Source organism: Macaca mulatta, chromosome 4 (assembly GCF_049350105.2).
Source record: "Macaca mulatta isolate MMU2019108-1 chromosome 4, T2T-MMU8v2.0, whole genome shotgun sequence".
Taxonomy (NCBI): Eukaryota; Metazoa; Chordata; class Mammalia; order Primates; family Cercopithecidae; genus Macaca; species Macaca mulatta.
In genome coordinates this window covers 132,601,998-132,614,115 of record NC_133409.1, presented here as the reverse complement: position 1 = coordinate 132,614,115, position 12,118 = coordinate 132,601,998, and the positions used below count along the sequence as shown (strand labels likewise).

Here is a 12,118-nt window from a genome sequence, read left to right as displayed (position 1 = left end):
CATGAATTGCCAAAAAGTATTTTTAGGTGGAAATAACTTTCTGTGCATTTGAGATTTATACAGATTCTTTTTCTGTTTCTTCGTTTCTGTCACTCCGTGAATTATTTACAATATTTCCCAGAATATCTATTGTCCCACATTGTCTATTGTTTCTGTCTTTATGTTCACCTGTACGTAATGTTTAGCTCCCACTTATAAGTGAAAACATGCAGTATTTGGTTTTGTCTCTGTATTAATTTGCCTTGGATAATGGCCTCTAGCTGCACCCATGTTGGTGCAAGGGACATTATTTCATTCTTTTTTTATGTCTGCATAGAATTGTATAGCACATGTGTAACACCATTGATAGACACCTGGGTTGATTCCGTGTCTTTGCTATTATGATGAGTGCTGCAATAAGCATATGCATGCAGGTGTCTTTTTGGTATAACAATTTATTTTACTTTAGGTATATACCCAGCAATCCCACATATACAGAATATATACTCAGTAATGGGATTGCTGGCTGGAATGGTAATTCTATTTTCAGTTCTTTGAGAAATCCTAAACTGCTTTCCATAGTGGCTGAACTAATTTGCATTCCCACCAACAATGTATACACTTTTCCTTTTCTCTGCAACCTCAACAATATCTGTTATTTTTAGACTTTTAAAATAAAGGTCATTTTGACTGGTGTGAGATGGTATCTCATTGTAGTTTTGATTTGCATTTCTAGAATGACTAGTAATGTTGAGCATTTTTTCGTATGCTTGTTGGCTGCTTGTATGTCTTTTTTTGAGAAGTGCCTGTTCATGTTCTTTGCCAACACAAAGACTGTAAAAAATATCTCTGGGAAGGATGATACAGCCAACAATTTCCCAACAAGTTCTTAGGGACCTAGCAGATGTGGGACTGGAACCCTGAGGCTCCCAGGTAACTGATTGAGACAAAGCAGATGAGAGAGCCTCTGAAAAGGAGAAGGATTTTTTTTTGTTAAGAGATGAGAGAGAGAGAGAGAAGATATAAAGTAAACTTTATTAATTTAATTGTTTTACCTACAACTATATCTGATTAGGCATTTGGAAATTTGGCCATTTCTAGAGAATTAAGTCAGCAGTAAGGGTCCCACATCTTTGGGCATTAAATCATATTGTCAGTTCCCTTACAATTTCCATGGTTAGTTTGTGTTAGCTATCTAAATATAATAAAATGAAATAAATTTAGAAAATTATACCACTGCTAGGTGCAGTGGTTCATGCCTGTAATCCCTACACTTTGGAAGGCTGAGGTGGTCGTACCACTTGAGCTCAGGAGTTCAAGACCAGCCTGGGCACCATGGCAAGACCACATCTCTAGAAAAAACACAAGAATTAGCCAGGCGTGGTGGTGCATACCTGTAGTCCCAGCTACTTGGGAGGCTGAGGTGGGAGGATGACTTTAGCCTGGGAGGTGGAGTTTGCAGTGAGCCGAGATAGTGCTACTGGACTCCAGCCTGGCTGAGAGAGTGAGACCTTGTCTGGAAAAAAAAAAAAGAAGAAAACTACTTATATAATTACTTATATATATATTATTATATACATTCAAACATTTTATTACAAACATTATAAGAAAGAGCTGCTACTAAAATAATTATCTAAAAAGAATTACCCTGATTCTAAAGCAAAAAAAGACACATCAGGAAAACAAACTACAGAGCAACACATCTATAAATATTGATGCAAAAATCTGCACAAAATACTAGCACACTAAATTCACGTCAAAGGATTATACAGCATGACCAAGTGGGATTCATTCCTGGACTGCAACAATAGTTCAACATACTAAAACTAATCAGTGTAATATGAACCATAACCAAAATGAAGACAACAAGTAAATATTGTTATTCATTTAAAAAAGCATTTGACAAAATTTAATTCCCTTGTATTTAAAAATTTAAAAATCTAAGAATAGAAGGAAACTACTTCAGCATAACAAAGGCTATATATGAAAAGCTTAGAGTTAACATCATACTCAGTGAGGAGAAACTGAAAGCTTTTTTCCTGACATCAGGAAAAATGCAAAGTTGCCCACCCTTGCCACTTCTACTCAACATAGTATTGGAAGACCTAATCAGAGAAGTTAGACAAGAAAAATAAATAAAAGGCATCTAAATTGGAAGGAAGAATAAAATTATATAATAAGGTGACATCGTCTTACATGTGGAGCACCCTAAAAATACAACACACACATAATAAAACCTGATAGAACTAACAAATAAGTTCAGTAAACTTTCAAGACACACAATTAACATGCAAAAATTCAATTAAATTCATATACACCAAAAAGGAACAATACCAAAAGGAAATTAAGAAAACAATTCCATTTCAATGGTATCGAAAAGAATACTCAGGAATAAACTTAGCCAAGAAGTCAAAAGACTGTATACTGAAAATTACAAAACAATTCTGAAAAAAATTAAAGAAGGTGTAAATAAATGGAAAGATATCCACAGGAAACTTCTCCAGGCAGCCTTGAACCAACCCAGTTCTTCCACTATTCTCACTTGTAGTTCTCAAGAATAACTGTAGAATGTACTGGGATGCAACACACGAATAGAGGAGGAAGTGACTGGAATAGTACAGGCCCTGTGCCAGCCTCCTCTAGAAACAGGATGTCCTTCAATGTTTTAGCCTCGCAAATTCTATTACCCTTAGAGTTTAAAGCCAGAGATGAACTACTCTCCTGGGCCTCTCAGCTGTGGTACAAAAGGATTATGTTCTGACAAGATTCCATCTTACCCTAGGTGGCTTTCCTGAGCCTTGGAGGCTGGGTTGTAATGAATCCTAGTCTTCTGTTGTCCCTTCCTGCCTATTTGTAAGTAATAATAAGCCTGCCTTATGTAACTTGTTATGTGTATGAGTGTTCTGTCTCACTGGACTCAGACAAGTTGGTTACAAGTGCATAGTGAATTCACTTCACAATATCAGTATTTATGGATTGGCCAACAGTATTTTTGAGGTGTCAATAATACCCAAAGTGATCTATAGATTCAGCACAATCCCTATGAAAATCCCAATGATGTTTGTGGCAGAAATAGAAAAATTCATCCTAGAATTCATGTAAAATCTCAAGGTACTCTGAATAGTCAAAACAGTCTTCAAAAAGAACAAAGTTGAAGGCATCATATTTCCTGATTCAAAACTTACAAAGCTACAGTAATCAAAACAAGGTGGTACTGGCATCATGACAGACATATAGACCAAAGGAAAAGAAGAGAGAGTTGAGGAATAAGCTCTCACACAGATGGGCAAATGATTTCCAACAAGGGTGCCAAGACCATTTAATGGGATAAGGGCAATCTTTCAACAAATGATATTGGGAAAACTAGATACTCACATGTGAAATAATGAAGTTGAACCCTTACCCCTATATAAAATTAAAATGTAACACCATATAAAACAAACTAACTAAATACAAGAGCTACAATGGTAAAACTTCAAAGAAAACAGGGGAAAGTTTCATGACATTAGATTTGGCTATGATATATATATTTTTGGATTGCACCAAAAGCACAGGCAATGACGACAAAACATAGATAAATTGTATTTCATAAAAATTTGTGTCTATCAGAGAACACTATCAGATTTTTTTTTCCTGTGGAATGAGAAAAAAATATTTACAACTCATAGCTGATAAAGAGTTAATCTCTAGAATATATAAAGAACTCTTACAAATCTACAAAAAAATCCCAAGCAACCCAGTTGAGAAATAGGATTTTAGACATACAGATGACCAATAAGCACATGAAAAGATGCTCAACAACACTAATGATTAAGTAAATGCAGATCAAAACGACAATGAGATACCACTTCATACCCTTTAAGGTAGCTCTTATCAAAACAAAATGAAACAAACAAACAAAAACCCAGAAAATACGAAGCGTGGGTAAGGAAGTGGGAAAATTAGAACACGTGCACATTACTGGTGGGAATGTAAACTGGTGCAGCCACTTTGGAAAATAAACAATCAAAAATGGAATGTTGATATGTTTAATATGATAGTTCTTTAAAAATTAAACATGAAATTGTAACATGATGCAGCAATCCCACTGTGAGTATGTACTCAAAAGAAATAAAAGCAGGAATTAGAACACATATTCTCACACAGATGTTCCTAGCTGCGCTATTTACAACAGCCAAAAAGTGGAAACAACCCAAATATCTATTGATGGATGAGTGGATAAGCAGATGTGGTATTATATACAATGGAATATTATATAACTTTAAAAAGGAATGAAATCCTGACACATACTACAATGTGGATGAACTTGGAGGACACTATGCTGAATGAAATAAGCCAGATGCAAAAGGACAATTTTGTATGTATATGATTCCATTTAGATGTGGTATCTGGAGTAGTCAAACCTTACAGACAGAAAATGGGTGGTGGCCAGGAGTTGGAGGGAAGGAGGAATGAGGAGTTATTGTTTAATGACTACAATGTTTCAGTTTGGGGAGTCGAGAAAGTTCTGGAAATGGATGATGGTGGTGGCTGCACAACAATGCAAATGTACTTGAGGCTACTGAACCATACATCTACGAATGATTAAAATGGCAAATTTCATGTTCTGTATAATTTACCACAACTTTAAACCTGCTCCCCCTGCCCCCGCCAGCAATTTGCTCCACATACCTTCAAAATAGCTGGAGGTATCTTCTGATCACAAGTAGAGCTTAAAATACTCCCTTAACACAGCATTTTATCAATAATTAATTTAGTACATTTTTCTCATAATAGTACTGTTTGGGGCTGCAAAATAAAGCACCCCCTGTTACCTTCTGGACAAAGTTTTTGTTAATGACTGCTCTGTTTCTATCACCTGTCAGAGCTTCCATTAATGGCTCCTTTATTTCTAAAGTCCAGATAATACCACGGAAGCAGGCTGCTGGTGTCACTTAGTTCCTTCAGTTTAGAATTTTTTTCTGAAGAAAATAAAAATTTTCAACAAACCACTGTCTCACATTAGGAAAAACTGTCACCAGCAGTGGAGCAAGGGATTGTGAAACTTAAAAACATAAAAAAAGAAGTCTTGCAATTTGAATTTTGCATCAAGATGGCTTTCATACTTAAAAAAAAATTCTGGTGGCATTCTAAACTTGACAGTTTTAAGAATCCTATTGGAATGGTTTTTATCATTCATCACTCACACGTGTCATATAATTCCGACAACTCATTTCAGAACATGTTTCCATTCCAGTACAAAGAAGTGCCTAGTATTGCTATTTTCTCACTGCGTTTGTGTTTTTTTAAGTTATTTCCTCTCTTTCTTCCTTCGCTCCCTCCATCCCTTTTTACTGCCTGCCTGCAATTTTCTTTCTTTAAAAAACAAGATAGGCATAGTTTGCACAGCAAATGATTACATTTAACCAAATAAAGTGTTTTGGGACATTATAATAATGGAATTTTAAAGTGGAGTAGATTATCATTTTAAAAAGTCTTTTTTTCTATATAATTACTGTACTGTGCATTTTACTCTACAAATACTGTATCAAAACATTCAATGAACTGTTAAGAGAGAAATGTTGCTAAGCTCTGAAAATATGAAATGCAACTTCTTTTAAAATGACATTTAATTTTATTTTAAAGATTGTACATGACCCATACAAGTGTATTTGTTATTTAAAAAAGTAATAGAAATTATAATTAACTCTTTAAAATATATCAGCCTCTCTGTAATTTTTTTAAATTGTACTTTAAGTTCTGGGATACACGTGCAGAACGTGCAGGTTTGTTACATAGGTATACACATGCCATGGTGGTTTACTGCACCCGTCAACCTGTCATTTACATTAGGTATTTCTCCCAATGCTATCCCTGCCCTAGCCCCCCAACCACCAACAGGCCCCAGTGTGTGATGTTTACCTCCCTGTGTCCATGTGTTCTGACTGTTCAACTCCCACTTATGAGTGAGAACGTGCAGTGTTTGGTTTTCTGATCTGGAGAAATAGAAATGCTTTTACACTGTTGGCGGGAGTGTAAATTAGTTCAACCATTGTGGAAGGCAGTGTGGCGATTCTCAAGGATCTAGAACCAGAAATACCATTTGACCCAGCAATCCCACTACTGGGTATATACCCAAAGGATTATTAATCATTCTACTATAAAGACACTTGCACAAGTAAGTTTATTGCGGCACTGTTCACAATAGCAAAGACATGGAACTAACCCAAATGCCCATCAATGATAGACTGGATAAAGAAAATGTGGCACATATACACCATGGAATACTATGCAGCCATAAAAAAGAATGAGTTTATGACCTTTGCAGGGACATGGATGAAACTGGAAACCATCATTCTCAGCAAAATATTTTTGGGTTTTTTGGCCTTAAAAACATTATTTTCTCTTTTTCTCCAAGGTTCTTTGTTTAGTTGAGAGAATTGTGTTTGGCCATAAGATTGGCTATAAAATTTTAATTTTAATGTATACTCCAAAGGAGTATTTTACTATTTATAAATTTAAAGAGTCAGTTAAGGACTTTAATTTTACCCATTGAGAATAATATGCCTTGTAATTATCTTCCTAGGAGAGAAAATGAAATAGTGCTTAAAATTAAATGTACAATTTGAAGAAAATAGATTTTATATTAATCTCCAAACCTCCATGTGTTACCACCAGGATTATTTAAATAATAAATTTATGAAGTTTTCAACTAATACCATCCTTGGTTTGATTCTGATGTTAGTGTCCATCATTTATAAAAATGCTATTCATGTTGTCTTTACGAATGAAGCAAAAATTCCTTGAGCTTCTCTGGAAAGTTAGCATGAGTTGGTCATTTTCTGTTTCTGCAATTGTGTATATATAGCATATGAGATTCTTTATTTGAAACTGCATTTAGAATAAAAAAAATTAATTAACATTGAATTCTTTCCAAACCTTACTAGGTTTTTTTAAAAATCACAGTTGATTACATTGGCTCAATTGTAATTGCATCTTTTTTTACTCCAATGTACAAGAACTTTCTGTCCTCCTACTGTTTACAACAGTAATGACACAGGAGCAAAGATTGCAGGTACATCATGCCTGTTTCTGTTGTCGCCGCCTATTTGGCTGGGGAGATAGGGAGAAACAGTTGATGGTTCTGAAACCTCTCCTGAGACCGTGTGAGGTAAAAAGGTATGGCTTTGCACATCCTGGGACTAGGAAGAGTTTTATCTTTTCCTAATCTCTTCTATCTCAGGCTGCTTTTGGAAAAATATTTCTTAGAGTATAAACATGGGGCAGACTAATGTGGTAACACATAAAATTGTCTGGGAGACACTTTAGTTTAAGAACATTCAAGTAATAGACAATCACTCTGCCCCTTTGTAGACCATTCTAAAAAAAAAAAAAAAAAAAAAAAAAAAAAAAAAAGTCCAAGTAAAAAATCTCCTGCCCTACAAATGTTAACTTTCCTCTTTTATTTTCTGAAATCTCTGAGGAAGGTGCGAGAATGCTTTCTGATGGGGCAGGTTAGCTCTGAGTTTTAGAATGATACTCAGATGAAGCTAAATTCTATGAGTTCTTGTTACCTTTTACTCTTCCTGTGACACAGGAGGCATATTCAACACAGTCATCTTATAAATGTGGTGTTATAGCATTTACACAGGAAGATTATCAGAAAAATTATTTAAAGTTTATGTCCCATATGAGGAAGATGAGCATGACATTTTTGAACACATATGCATACAGATTTGAAATCCACAGGAGAAAAGCAAATGTCGGTTCGTTTTATTACTGACCCTTCTTGTCATTTCATGTAAGTAATTTCTCTAATTTGTGCCTCAATTTTCTCTCCTGACAAATCATGATAATTATATAAAGAGGTAAGCCTTCTTAAGTTAACACTCTTAAGATATCAATTTGGGAATTTACCAGTTTTGAAAAACTTGGACAAGTTAGATAACTTTTTTGAGTTTTATCATTTTTTAAGCTGAAAATACTTACATTATAAAAATAAAAAAATTTGGGAGATGTTCTATTGTGATTGTCATAAAATAAGTTGTCAGGGGATGGTAATTTTCATTACTTTTCCCATTACACATTTTTAGTGGTCTCAAGAAAACACATGAGGCTATAATATATATTAATATACTTGGAGAACCAGAATTAATATTGGACTGATGTATCAATAATGAAAACTGAGATGTATTTAAATTAATTTAGTTATATATAGATGTCATGACTACTCTTATTGAAAACAAACAACTAAACCAAAAATTGATCAGCATAGCATTTTTAGCTGTATTAATGTTGAAAGAATACAAACAAGAAAACCAAATCATGTGAAAAGGCAAGTTAGCTCAGCAGCTGAGTGTATATTAGTATGGTTTCATTGTATAGATTCTAAAAGTACTAATCATTAGCTGATCACCACCATTTTCAGTGTAAAGACACCTCCTTAATATTAAAAATATTCACCGACTTATATACAATATGGTAGTTTTAGAATTTATTAATTAAGAAAATACACAGTAACAAAAAACAAATGAGGGTTCCATTTCACTTTTCAGTGAGTTTGCATTTTAATTATTTTGTCATAGGAGTATATGCAAAAGTTGTATATCCAAGTCTGTCTTCACTTAGAGTGGGGCTCATTGTTGAACATATCTAAATTCTACAAGTTAGAGGCAAAATGAGGCGAGAACTGTTTTTGTTAATTTTTGTACAAATGTAAACCTATTTTTTCCATAGTGCATACAAAGTCATGGAGGGAGATTTGAGGTTTAAAATGCAATAAATTATCATTCATTTCTTCATTCATTCTTTCAAAAACTTCTCCAGTGAGCCTGTGTTATGAGCCAAGGGGCTGGGGATACAACAGTGAATTAAGACAAAGATGCTATCCTCATGCTATTGCCACTTACAGTTTTGTGGGCAAGAAACACAACAAACAAACATTTTATAACAGAATTTTGCAATAATAGTGACATAAGGGTAAGGGGCAAGAGAGTGAGGGAGTGTATGAGTGTGTGTATGTGTGTGTATGTTATGTACCTGTGAGAGAGAGAATGTATCAAGGAAAGTCTGAGGAGATTATTAACATTTGAGCAGGCTAACATGCATATATTTGGGGAAAGGTATTTCTGGTAGTGGAAATAACATGTCCTAAAACAGTAAAGAAATTTTCATGTTAGAGCAACACAAAGAGGACAAACTAGGCTGCAGAGGGTAACCAAGGAAGGATGTTAGGAGCTGAGGTCAGAGATTTAGGTGGGGTTTCATCATCTAGGACCTTGCAGGGCATGACCACTATCAGACAAGTTTGCCTCAGAGGTAAAAGCAATTATGACAACTCTTGAAAAGTAAGATTTTTGCTGCCTAATGTTTTCCCACAAGTTTGGCAAAAATTAATACAGCTTTCTAATGTCTGAATTCATATTTATATCTAGGAAGCTATGTGTTATTCTTTTTTTCATATGCAGTTAGAGAAATGATCTCTTTCTGTTTTTGATGCCCCTCAGAACTTATTATGAATAATTCTGTATTAGCGGTGGGCAGGGGAAATAGCTTCCTATTTTATAAAACTCAGACTTCTGGGGCACTTGAAACTGGAGTTTATCTTTACTTTTGGTTCCAGTTTCTAGAACCTCAAATTTCTTGTTAGTAAGGGGTCTTTTCTTCCACAATCCGAGAAAAAATTAATTAAACATGGGTACTGAGTCATCGTTGTTTATGAAGAATGGAATTATATCTGGGTGAGATGGAAAGGTAGATGGTTAGATTATGACTTTTGTGTAGTGTGAATTTTTTACAAAGAACTGCATTCTTTTCCATTTAGAAAAAGAGAAACTTGTAGTTCCTTATCATTTCAACATTTTCCCTTCTCCTCTCTACAGGCACACTTTATCTACTTCTGTGGTTTTAATGTAAAAACCTAAATTTCCTGTTCTGCCATTTCTTTTGAGGCCCAGAGTCTTTTGTCTAATTAACTACTGAATATTCTGCAGACAGTTAAAACCTAGGGTATCTAAAATCAAAGTCACCAATTTTCTGTCTCAGACCAGCTTCTTCTGCATATTCCCAGTCACAGCTGATGGCATCCCATTCCGCCTATTCTCCCAAGTTAGAATTCTGAATCATCTTTGCTCTGTCTTTTTTCTTTCTCCCTCATCCTCAGGTCACAGCACATTGTTCTACTGTAAGGATATTTCTTAAATAGCACCATTTACTACTGCCTCTTACCTAAACTTGTGCAATAGCTTCCTGTCAGTTTCTTCAAATCTGTTCGTCTCCCATTCTACTTCCTGGTATGCTTATAAAAATACAGTATGTAAATGACTTTTACTTGTTCCCTACTGTCTGTAAGACATACAAAAATTACTCAGCATGCCATGCAAATCTACTTACAATCTTTTAAGTTTGATATCTGGCCTCATAATCTAAGGTCTGACTGCAACAAAATACTTGTCGTTCTTCAAATATTTGCTCATGCTTTTCCCTCCTATGGTAATGTTACCTTCACTCTCTAAGACACACATAGATCTTTCATTTCCTGGTAAATAAGCTGCCTCACATCGTTCAATATTAAATGTTGATTTCTTTGTGAATTCTTGCTGTTCTCATGGTTGCTCCTTTCTGTATTTCTAAGAATTCTCTTGGCAGACGCGGATCGTAGGGGGTGGCTGCTGCTGCAAGGCGGTTATGGAAGTTAATAAAGGTATCCACGGAGAACACTGAAAACTCAGTGGATTCAAAATCCATTAAAAGTTTGGAACCAAAGATCATACATGGAAGCAAATCAGTGGACTCTGGAATATCCCTGGACGACAGTTATAAAATGGATTATCCTGAGATGGGTTTATGTATAATAATTAATAAGAAGAATTTTCATAAAAGCACTGGAATGGGATCTCGGTCTGGTACAGATGTTGATGCAGCAAACCTCAGGGAAACATTCATAAACTTGAAATATGAAGTCAGGAATAAAAACGATCTTACATGTGAAGAAATTGTGGAATTGATGCGCAATGTTTCTAGAGAAGATCACAGCAGAAGGCGCAGTTTTGTTTGTGTGCTTCTGAGCCATAGTGAAGAAGGAATAAGTTTTGGAACAAATGGACCTGTTGACCTGAAAAAAATAACAAGCTTTTTCAGAGGGGATTGTTGTAGAAGTCTAACTGGAAAACCCAAACTTTTCATTATTCAGGCCTGCTGTGGTACAGAACTGGACTGTGGCATTGAGACAGACAGTGGTGTTGAGATGACATGGCGTGTCGTAAAATACCAGTGGAGGCCGACTTCTTGTATGCATACTCCACAGCACCTGGTTATTATTCTTGGCGAAATTCAAAGGATGACTCCTGGTTCATCCAGTCACTTTATGCCATGCTGAAACAGTACGCCGACAAGCTTGAATTTATGCACATTCTTACCCGGGTTAACCGAAAGGTGGCAACAGAATTTGAGTCCTTTTCCCTTGATGCTACTTTTCATGCAAAGAAATAGATTCCATGTATTGTTTCCATGCTCACAAAAGAACTGTATTTTTATCACTAAAGAAATGGTTGGTTGGTGGTTGTTTTTAGTTTGTATGCCAGGTGAGAAGACGGTATATTTGGTACTGTATTTCCCTCTCATTTTGACCTAGTCTCATGCCGCAGAGGGTACTTTAAGTCATACTCCTTCCATCAGGTGGAACCACTGTGAAGCTACCTCAAATTTACAGCCAGGTAGTTGCAATTGAATTAAATTAGGAATAAATAAAAATGGACACTGGTGCAGTCATTATGAGAGGCAATGATTATTAATTTACAGCTTTCATGATTAGCAAGTTACAGTGATGCTGTGCTATGAATTTTCAAGTAATCGTGAAAAAGTTAAACACTGAAGTAATGAATTTTTATGATATTCCCCCCACTTAAGACTGTGTATTCTAGTTTTGTCAAACTATAGAAATGAAGATGTGGAAGAACTTAGGCATCTATGGGCATGGTCAAAGGCTCAAACCTTTTTTTTTGTATTGATATACAAAGATGACCTAACCGCATTTTTGGACTATTTATCTGGGATTATGGTTTTGTGATGTCTGTCCTGAACACTTCTGTTGTAAAAAAAAATTATAATAATATTTAATATTGAGAAAGAAACTAAGTATTTTATGTGAGAGGAAGTGTGA

At 35.2% G+C, this 12,118-nt stretch overlaps 1 pseudogene across 1 annotated transcript; it reads left to right on the top strand.

Annotated features, from left to right (window-relative positions):
* Positions 1–10,656: 10,656 nt before the first annotated feature.
* On the top strand, positions 10,657–11,682 carry LOC706648 (caspase-3 pseudogene; annotated as a pseudogene). Its single transcript, XR_013417034.1, has one exon. The product of XR_013417034.1 is annotated as a caspase-3 pseudogene (transcript).
* Positions 11,683–12,118: the final 436 nt, after the last annotated feature.